The 10,710-nt window shown below is 53.8% G+C and overlaps 1 protein-coding gene and 1 pseudogene across 3 annotated transcripts in view; one reads left to right on the forward strand and one right to left on the reverse strand.

The window, feature by feature from the left end:
• Positions 1-6,941: 6,941 nt before the first annotated feature.
• pak4 (p21 protein (Cdc42/Rac)-activated kinase 4) overlaps positions 6,942-10,710 on the forward strand; it is a 131,968-nt gene continuing 128,199 nt past the window's right edge. Inside the window, exon 1 of one of the 3 annotated variants that reach the window (XM_048522533.2) lies at positions 6,942-7,081. The gene's annotated coding sequence lies outside the window, so the exon portion shown is untranslated. Of the gene's footprint in view, positions 7,082-7,196; positions 7,511-8,380; positions 8,496-10,710 lie in introns of those variants that run through there. The other 2 variants (XM_048522537.2, XM_048522531.2) reach the window with 2 other exon arrangements.
• LOC132206624 (basic proline-rich protein-like) lies at positions 8,655-10,247 on the reverse strand (annotated as a pseudogene).

Genomic DNA, 10,710 nt, shown 5'->3' on the forward strand with positions numbered 1-10,710 from the left:
GCTGCCAGACCTGCTGAGTTTCTCCAGCACTTTCTGTTTATTGTTTCTTGGAGATAAATGTAACTCACACATTTATAATGCATCTTTAATGCAACAAATTGCCCCCAAGGGGGTTAGCAGAGGTGTTAATAAGCATAAAAACACATTAATGTTCACGGGTTTAGTTAACAAAAGAGTTTGGGTAGTGTCCTAAAAATGGCAGAAAAGGTTAGCAAAGGAGTTCCAGAAGTTGGGGCCCGTGCAGCTGAAAGGAAGGGTGTCAGTTGTGGAGTGATTAAAATCGAAACAGAATTGCAGGAGAGCAGAATATAATCCCTGGAGTATAGAAGCAGGCCATTCAGCCCATTGAATCCACACTAATCCTCTGAAGAGGATCCCACTCCTGACCCTATCCGTGTAATCTTGCATTTCCCATGAAATATCCCACTCCTGACCCTATCCGTGTAATCTTGCATTTCCCAGAATATAATCCCTGGAGTATAGAAGCAGGCCATTCAGCCCATTGAATCCACACTAATCCTCTGAAGAGGATCCCACTCCTGACCCTATCCGTGTAATCTTGCATTTCCCAGAATATAATCCCTGGAGTATAGAAGCAGGCCATTCAGCCCATTGAATCCACACTAATCCTCTGAAGAGGATCCCACTCCTGACCCTATCCGTGTAATCTTGCATTTCCCATGGCTAACCCAGCTAAGCCTGCACAACCCTCGACACAATTCAACAACTTACCATGCCCAATGCACCTAACCAGGGAGAACATGCAAACTTCACCCAAGGCTGGAATTGAACCCATGTTCCTGGTACTGTGAGGGAGCAGTGCTGACCACAGGACCACCATGTCACTCCAATTTTTTTTAGGGAGTTCCTGGTATCTGCAGTTGCCTGGCAAGACTTGTTTGACACAATACCACCAGAGAGGTTCAGAGCCTCTTTGTGGGAGAGTGTCTCTGAGATTCCCTGTTGAGAAAATTAGAACAAACTCACTCGAGATACCATAAGCCATTACCAAAACCAGGCAGGTAAGCTGCACAATACTGCATATTGACCAGCCAATCTACCTGATTTACAGAATTTTAAACAGAGGAAGACTGGTGGGGGGTTGGGATCCTCAATGGCAGGGAGGCAAGTGCAAGGCTGAAAGGAGATACCGTAATAAGAAACAGCAAGTTGAAGAAACATGCCAAACTGGAACAGGACAGGGAGTGAGGAATGCCTGTTGGATTAAATTGCATCTATTTCAATGCAAGGGTGCTGACAGATAAGTCCGATGAACTCAGGGTGTGGATAGGTATGTGGGTCTGGGATATTATAGCCATTACAGAAACATGGCTAAGGGACGGACAGGATTGGCAGCTAATGTGCCAGGGCATAGGTGCTTTAGGCTGGACAGAGGTGGAGGCAAGAGTGGAGGGGGACGAGGAGTGGCATTTTTGATTGAAGGGAGTATCCCAGCAATAGAGAAGAAATAACTGAGGGATCATCCAGAGAGGCTTTGTGGGTGGAGCTAAGAAATAAGAAGAGGATGGTGACATTATTGGGGTTGTACTATAGGCCCCCAAATAGTTGATGGAAATTAGAGGAACAAATATGCAGGGAGTCTGGGGAAACTTGCAGGAACAATAGGATTGTCATAGTGGGGGATTTTAACTTTCTTAACATTGACTGGGACAGCCATACTGCTAAGGGCTTCGATGGGGTTGAATTTGTTAAATGTGTTCAGGAAAGTTGCCTTAAGCAGTATATGGAGGGTCCAATTCAGGAAGCGGCAAAACTCGACCTACTGTTGGGAAATAGGGCAAGGCAGGTGACTGCAGTGACAGTGGGGGAGCACTTCAGGACCAGTGACTGTAGTTGTATTAATTTTAAAATAGTTATGGAGAGGGGCAAAATTATTCCACAGGTTCAAGTTCTAAACTGGGGCAAGGTGAATTTTGATCGACTTGGATAGGAGCTTGCAGGGGTTGATTGGAGTAGTTTGTGGGCTAAAGGACGGCTGGCAAGGGAGAGGCTGTTGAGAGTGACAGTTAGAGTTCGGGGTCTGTATGTTCCTGTGAGGGTGGAGGGCAAGATTGGCAGGAGTAGGGAAGCCTGGATGACAAAAGATTTTGAGGTTTTGACCAGAAAAAAGGAGGCATGGCTCTGGCACAGGCAGCTGGGATCAAGGGAATCCCTAGAGGTATGTAGGGGATACAGGAAGTTTACGAAGAAGGAAATCAGGAGGGCAAAAAGAGGGCACAAGACAGCTTTGGCTGAGAAGATTAGGATGAATCCAAAGAGATTCTTTAAGTATATTAAAGGAAAAAGAATAACTAGAGAGAAAATAGGATCCCTCAAGGACCAAAGTGGACATGTATGTGTGGAACCACAGGAGATGGGCGAGGTCCTCACTGAATATTTCTCCTCTGTGTTTACCATAAGAAAGACATGAAGACTTGGGAAGTTGGGGAAATTAGTGGCGATATCTTGGAAATAGCCCATATCGCAGTAGAGGTGGTGTTGGAAGTATTAGAATGCCTGAAGGTGGATAAATCTCCTGATCCTGACCAGATCTATCCAAGAACCCTACAAGAGGCTAGAGAAAAAATTGCAGGAGGCCTGGCTTTGCATCATTAGCCAAGGGTGTGGTCCCAGAAGACTGGAGGGTACAGAATGTTGTGCCCTTATTCAAGAAGGGCTGCATAGAAAAACCAGGGAATTATAGAACAGTAAATCTAAAATTGTGGTGGGTAACTTATTTGAGAAGATTCTGAGGGATAAGATATGCATGCATTTGGAAAGGCAGGGTCTGATGAGGATGGCATGGTTTTGTGTGTGGAAGATGATGCCCTATAAATCTTTTCAAGTTCTTTGAAGTGATCAGAAAGGTCGATAAGAGCAGGACGGTAGATGTAGTCTGTGTGGATTTCATTAAAGCCTTTGATAAGGTTCCACATGGGAGGCTGCTCTGGAAGGTTAGATTGTATAGAATGCAGGGAGAGCTGGCAAATTGGATGCACAATTGGCTTGATGCTAGGATTCAGAGAGGAATAGTGGAAGGAGGTTTGTCAAATTGGAGGCCTGTGACTATTGGTGTGCCTCAGGGGTTGGTGCTGGGCCTATTGGTATTTGTTATCTATGTCAATGATTCAGATGAGAGTATACAAAGGATGATTAGTAAGTTTGCAGGTGACACTAAAATAGGTGGTATCGTGGACAGTGAGGAAGGTTATTAGAAATTGCAGCAGGATCTTGATCAGTTGGGGAAGTGAGCTGAGAAGTAGCAAATGGAGTTTAATAATAAGTGTGAGATATTGCGTTTTGCAAAGTCATATCAAGGTAGGAGTTTCATGGTGAATGGTAGGCCCTTAAGGAGTGTAGTGGAACAGAGGGACCTTGGAGTTCAGATGTACGGTTCTCTGAAAGTGGAGGCACTGGTAGGCAGGGCAGTTAAGAAGGCTTTTGGCACACTGGTCTTCATCAGTCAGGGCACTGAGTATGGAAGTTGGGATGTTATGTTGCAGTTGTGCAGGACATTGGTGGGGCCGCATTTGAGAGTACCGTGTTCAGTTTTGGTCAACATTCTATAGGAAGGAGGTTATTAAACTGGAAACAGTGCAGGAGAAATTTACATGGATGTTGCCAGGACCCAAGGGACAGAGTTATTGGGAGAGGTTGGACACGGTGGGACTTTTTTCTAACGAGCATAAGAGACTGAGGGATGATCTGATGGAAATGTATTACGTCATGAAAGGCATGGATAGGGTGAATGCATTCAGTCTTTTTCCCAGGGTTGGGGAAAATCGAGGACTAGAGGGCATCAGTTTAAGGTAAGAGGGGACAAAATACATGGGAACCTGAAGGGTAACTTTTTTACACAGTGAGTGGTACACATATGGAACGAGCTGCCAGTGGAAGTGGTTGAGGGGGGTACGTTAACAACATTTAAAAGGCATTTGGATAATACATGGATAACAAAAGCTTAGAAGTATTTTGGCCAAGTTCAGGAAAATAGATTTAGCGTGGATGGACATTTTGGTCGGCATGGACCAGTTTGGGCTGAAGGGCATGTCTCCGTGCTGTAGGAGTCTTTGACTCGATGCAGAGTTCTATGTTCACAAAAATGACAATCTTTACGCTTTGGCAGTGCGTTGGATAAAATGCAGAAATACATTCCTCCTACCAATACTGAGCATGTTTTGTTGACTTGTGTGATATGTCATTATACAAGAACTATGAGCAGGTGGAGGCCAATCAACCCCTCAGGTCTGCTCCTCAATTCAAAATGATCATGGCTGATCTCATCCTGGCCTCAAATCCCATAACCCTTTAACCCATTACAAACTAAAAATCTATCTCCTTAAATTATTCAGCACCCTCACACTAGTGAATTCCACAGGCTCATGGACCTTGGAGGGATGTAATTCCTCCTCAATTCAGTCTTAAATCCTCATTCTATGACTGTGACCCTCTTGTTCCATATTGACACACATAAGGATAAATTGTCTCAGTGATAATGGGAACTGCAGATGCTGGAGAATCCAAGATAATAAAGTGTGAAGCTGGATGAACACAGCAGGCCAAGCAGCATCTCAGGAGCACAAAAGCTGACGTTTCGGGCCTAGACCCTTCATCAGAGAGCTCTCTGATCGAGGACTAGAGGGCATCAGTTTAAGGTAAGAGGGGACAAAATACATGGGAACCTGAAGGGTAACTTTTTTACACAGTGAGTGGTACACATATGGAACGAGCTGCCAGTGGAAGTGGTTGAGGGGGGTACGTTAACAACATTTAAAAGAGAGCTCTCTGATGAAGGGTCTAAGCCTAAAACGTCAGCTTTTGTGCTCCTGAGATGCTGCTTGGCCTGCTGTGTTCATCCAGCTTCACACTTTATTATCTAGGATACATTGTCTCTACATTTACTCTGTTGATCCCCTTTAGTAAGGGCCCATGGTGTTCGAGGTGAGCTACTGGCTTGGATCGAGGATTAGCTGTCTGACAGAAGGCAGAGAGTTGGGATAAAAGGCTCTTTTTCGGAATGGCAACCGGTGACGAGTGGTGTCCCGCAGGGTTCAATGTTGGGGCCACAGCTGTTCACCTTATACATTAATGATCTGGATGAAGGGACCGGGGGCATTCTGGCGAAGTTTGCCGATGATACGAAGATAGGTGGACAGGCAGGTAGTACTGAGGAGGTGGGGAAGCTGCAGAAAGATTTAGACAGTTTAGGAGAGTGGTCCAGGAAATGGCTGATGAAATTCAATGTGAGTAAATGTGAGGTTTTGCACTTTGGGAAAAAAGAATACAGGCATGGACTATTTTCTAAATGGTGAGAAAATTCGCAAAGGAGAAGTACAAAGGGATCTGGGAGTGTTGGTCCAGGACTCTTTAAAGGTTAACTTGCAGGTAGAGTCCGTAATTAAGAAAGCGAATGTAATGTTGTCGTTTATCTCAAGAGGGTTGGAATATAAAAGCAGCAATGTGCTTCTGAGACTTTATAGAGCTCTATTTAGGCCCCATTTAGAATACTGTGTCCAATTTTGGGCCCCACACCTCAGGAAGGTCATATTAGCCCTGGAGCGTGTCCAGCAGAGATTCACACGGATGATCCCTGGAGTGGTTGGTTTAACGTATGATGAGTGGCTAAGGATCCTGGGATTGTACTCATTAGAGTTTAGAAGGTTGAGAGGAGATCTAATAGAAGCTTACAAGATAATGTACGTTTTAGAAGGGGTGGACGCTAGGAAGTTGTTTACGTTAGGCGGGGAGACTAAGGCGTGGGCACAGCCTTAAAATTAGAGGGGGTAAATTTAAAACTGAAACGAGGAGACATTTCTTCTGCCAGAAAGTGGTGGGTTTGTGGAATTCATTGCCGCAGAGTGCAGCGGAGGCTGGGACGTTGGATGCCTTCAAGGCAGAGATCGACAAATTCTTGATCTCAGAAGGAATCAAGGGCTACGGGGAGAGTGCAGGAAAGTGGAGTTGAAATGCCCATCAGCCATGATTTAAATGGCAGAGTGGACTTGATGGGCTGAATGGCCTTACTTCCACTCCTATGTCTTATGGTCTTATAGTATTTTAAGATCTCAATTACATCTAAAATCAAGAGCATATAAATCTACACTGACATAAGACAAACTCTTTTATCTCTAGAATTAATCTTGTGAGGCTCTTATTAATGGCCCCCAATTCAATGACATCTTTCCTCAAGTAAGTGGTCCAAAAATTGTATGCAATACTCAAGGTGTGGTTTCACTAATGCCTTGTACAGTATTAGCAACACTTCCCTCCTCTTATGCTCTATTCTTTTAGCAGTATATATGAAAATTCCATTTTCCTTCCTTATTATCTGCTCTACTTGCACACTAGTTTTGTGCAATTCATGCACAAGGATACCCAGGTCGCTCTACAAAACATTTTGAGGTTTCTCTCCATTTAGATAAGTTGCCTTTCAGAGAGGGTGCAGCAAAGATACCTTGGATTGATTGCCGGAGAGAGGGGGGTGGGCTGTGAGAAGAGATTAAGTAGAATGGGCCTCTACCCTCTGGAGTTCAGTGGAATGAGGTCATCTCATTGAAATGTGTTAAATTCCTCGTGGATGACAGCGTAGATGCTGAGGTGCTGTTTACTTTAACTAGATCCAAGGGGGCACTGCCTCTGGGTTGAGCTGAGACGAGAATTTCGGTGCCTAGTGGATGAGAACGTGTTGAATTCTCTGCCCGAGAGAGTTGAGATGTGGATTATATTAAAGAACAAAAAGGTCCCTGAGCTTAAGAGAACCATGGCGCGTCTGGGAGATTGTCTGTGACTGATTGAACGGGGGGATTAGGTTTGAAAGGGATATATTTGCCGCAATCATTTTACAATCTGTGTGTGTTCTCGTGTTTCTGCTCCAAAACCTTTCGAGAACTGGATCGAGATGTGAGACCATCATAAAACCAGCAGGTGCCAGAGGGCAGCAATATTTCAGATGGAGACTTTGCTGGTTGAGCGATGTCGGTCGGACGTGTTAGGTCCGGTACAACTAACACCAAGGACTTTAGTCCAGGCCGGCAGGGAGTTAGTATTAGGACAGGACAGTCTTTGTTGTCACACGTACTCGGTGAGTACAGTTAAAAACAGTTTATACACTGCCACTGCGATGTGCAAGTGCCCAGGCTCCTCTCGTTACAAGCTTTACACGATGCAGACCATAAAACCCAGGCTCGAAAGTCTCTCTCTCCCCCCCAGCAATGGATGTTCTCTGGCCCCCGGGGGGGTCCCCTGCACTTGTTTTCAGTACAGAACACAAAAATGTCCAGCTTTACAGAAATAAAAGTTCAGCACAGCCGACCACTTAGCTTCCAGTCCGCGCCGGGGCCTGGCTCTGGAGCAGGCCAGCGACACGACAGCACCACGCCGGGGCGGGGAGTCACCGCTGGGAGCAGGCCAGACGTTTCGACAGACACCGTCGACGGTGACACCCCCTCGATCAGAAATCCTCCGTGTGGTGCTGCGGGAGTGCAGCCCTGTCGCAGGGGCCGCCCCTGAGGTGAGACGTTAAACCGAAGCCAGCCCCTCGGCGCGAGGGGTAGGATCCCGCGGGCACCTGTCCCCGAACATGTTTATCCCTCAGTCAGTGTCTCTAAAACACAGATGAACCAGTTTTTCTCACGTTGCTGCCTCTGGGAGCTTGCTGTGCACAAACTAGTCTCAACTCCCCTCAATGTAGTGACTTAGTCTCTCCCAGTCCTTCCCTACAGGGAGAAGAATAAATCTCTCCCTGTCCACCCCCTGCCCTCAGTCTGAGAATTAGTTTCTCCCAGTGACCCCCCCCAGCCTGAGGATTAGTCTCTCCCAGTAACCCCGCCCAGCCTGTGAATTAATCTCTCCCAGTAAACCCCCAGCCTGAGAATTAGTCTCTCCCAGTGACCCCCCCCAGTTTGAGGATTAGTCTCTCCCAGTAACGCCGCCCAGCCTGTGAATTAATCTCTTCCAGTAACACCCCCCCCAGCCTGAGAATTAATCTCTCCCAGTAACCCCCGCAGCCTGAGAATTAGTCTCCCCCAGTAAACCCCCAGCCTGATAATTAGTCTCTCCCAGTAACACCCCCTAACCTGAGAATTAGTCTCTCCCACTAACCCCCCCAGCCTGAGAATTAGTCTCTCCCAGTAACACGCCCCACCACCTGAGAATTAATCTCTCCCAGTAAACCCCCTAGCCTGAGAATTAGTCTCCCCCAGTAACCCCCCGCCTGAGAATTAGTCTCTCCCAGTAACACCCGCCCAGCCTGAGAATTAGTCTCTCCCTGATTTCCCCGAGTCTGAGAATTAGTCTCTCCCTGATTCCCCCCGCTGCAAGCAGGGAATTACTCTCTCCCTTAACCCCCGTGCCGGGGGAGGTTGGTCTCTCCCCGTTGCCACGGCGATGCGGTTGCCCGGATGCGGCGCCTGCGGTTCGGGAATTCCCGGATGTGGCAGTGAACCCCTGGGAAGAAAACTCTTCCCCCGCAGGCACCAGCAGCCGTAGCCGGACAGGTCAGTCCAAGGGAGGGGGGTGACAAAGGGGAAGACAGAGGGAAAGAGTGGGAGCGGGGGCGTGAGAAGGAGTGGGAGTGGGGGCGGGGCGTGTGGCATGTGGTGGGACGTGTGAGGGGGGAAGAAGGGGGGGAGAAGGGGGCGGGGCGGGGAGGGGGGAGAAGGGGGCGGGCGGGGAGAAGGGGGCGGGGCGGGGAGAAGGGGGCGGGGCGGGGAGGGGCGGGGGGGAGAAGGGGGAGGGGCGGGGGGGAGAGGGGGGAGGGGCGGGGGGGGAGAGGGGGGAGGGGCGGGGGGAGGGGCGGGGGGGGAGAGGGGGGGAGGGGCGGGGGGGGAGAGGGGGGAGGGGCGGGGGGGAGAAGGGGGAGGGGCGGGGGGGAGAAGGGGGAGGGGCGGGGGGGGAGGGGGGAGGGGCGGGGGGGGGAGGGGAGAGGGGGAGGGGCGGGGGGGGAGGGGCGGGGGGGAGAGGGGCGGGGGGGAGAAGGGGAGGGGAGAAGGGGGAGGGGCGGGGGGGGAGAAGGGGGAGGGGTGGGGGGGAGGGGCGGGGGGGGAGAAGGGGGAGGGGTGGGGGGGAGGGGCGGGGGGGGAGAAGGGGGAGGGGTGGGGGGGAGGGGCGGGGGGAGAAGGGGAGGGGCGGGGGAGGGGCGGGGGAGAAGGGGAGGGGCGGGGGGAGAAGGGGCGGGGGGGAGAAGGGGGAGGGGCGGGGGGGAGGGGCGGGGAGGGGCGGGGGGGAGAAGGGGGAGGGGCGGGGGGGGAGAAGGGGGAGGGGCGGGGGGGAGAAGGGGAGGGGCGGGGAGGGCGGGGGAGAAGGGGGAGGGGCGGGGGGGAGAGGGGGAGGGGCGGGGGGAGAAGGGGGAGGGGCGGGGGGGAGAGGGGGAGGGGCGGGGGGAGAAGGGGAGGGGCGGGGGGGAGAAGGGGGAGGGGCGGGGGGGAGAGGGGGGAGGGGCGGGGGGAGAAGGGGGAGGGGCGGGGCGGGGGGGAGAAGGGGGCGGGGAGGGGCGGGGGGAGAAGGGGGCGGGGAGGGGGGGAGAAGGGGAGAAGGAGGGGGAGGGGGGAGAAGGGGGCGGGGAGGGGGAGAAGGGGGAGGGGCGGGGAGGGGGTAGAAGGGGAGGGGAGGGGGAGAGGGGGGAGAAGGGGGCGGGGAGGGGGGAGAGGGGGAGGGGCGGGGAAGGGGGAGAAGGGGAGGGGCGGGGAGGGGGGGAGAAGGGGGCGGGGAGGGGGGGAGAGGGGGAGAAGGGGGAGGGGCGGGGAGGGGGGGAGAAGGGGGAGGGGCGGGGGGAGAAGGGGGAGGGGCGGGGGGGAGAAGGGGGAGGGGCGGGGGGGAGAAGGGGGCGGGGAGGGGGAGAAGGGGAGAAGGAGGCGGGGAGGGGGGAGAAGGGGGCGGGGCGGGGAGGGGGGAGAAGGGGGCGGGGCGGGGAGGGGGGAGAAGGGGGCGGGCGGGGAGGGGGGGGAGAAGGGGGAGGGGGGGAGGGGGGGGAGAAGGGGGAGGGGCGGGGAGGGGGGGGGAGAAGGGGGATGGGCGGGGAGAAGGGGAGGGGGGAGGGGCGGGGAGAAGGGGAGGGGCGGGGAGAAGGGGGAGGGGCGGGGAGAAGGGGGAGGGGGAGGGGCGGGGAGAAGGGGAGGGGGAGGGGCGGGGAGAAGGGGAAGGGGGGAGAAGGGGGAGGGGGAGGGCGGGGAGAAGGGGAGGGGGGAGGGGCGGGGAGGAGGGGGAGGGGCGGGAGAAGGGGGAGGGGGGGAGGGGCGGGGAGAAGGGGGAGGGGGGAGGGGCGGGGAGGAGGGGGAGAAGGGGGAGGGGCGGGGAGAGGGGGAGAAGGGGGAGGGGGAGGGGGAGGGGCGGGGAGAAGGGGGAGGGGGGAGGGGGGAGGGGCGGGGAGAAGGGGGAGGGGGGAGGGGCGGGGGGAGGGGGAGGGGGGAGGGGCGGGGAGAAGGGGGAGGGGGGAGGGGCGGGGAGAAGGGGGAGGGGGAGGGGCGGGGAGAAGGGGGAGGGGGGAGGGGCGGGGAGAAGGGGGAGGGGGAGGGGCGGGGAGAAGGGGGAGGGGGAGGGGCGGGGAGAAGGGGGAGGGGGAGGGGCGGGGAGAAGGGGGAGGGGGGAGAAGGGGGAGGGGCGGGGAGAAGGGGGGAGGGGGAGGGGGGGAGGGGCGGGGAGAAGGGGGAGGGGGGAGGGGCGGGGGGGAGAAGGGGAGGGGCGGGGGGGGCAGAAGGGGGAGGGGCGGGGGGG

Source organism: Stegostoma tigrinum, chromosome 39 (genome assembly GCF_030684315.1).
Source record: "Stegostoma tigrinum isolate sSteTig4 chromosome 39, sSteTig4.hap1, whole genome shotgun sequence".
Classification (NCBI taxonomy): Eukaryota; Metazoa; Chordata; class Chondrichthyes; order Orectolobiformes; family Stegostomatidae; genus Stegostoma; species Stegostoma tigrinum.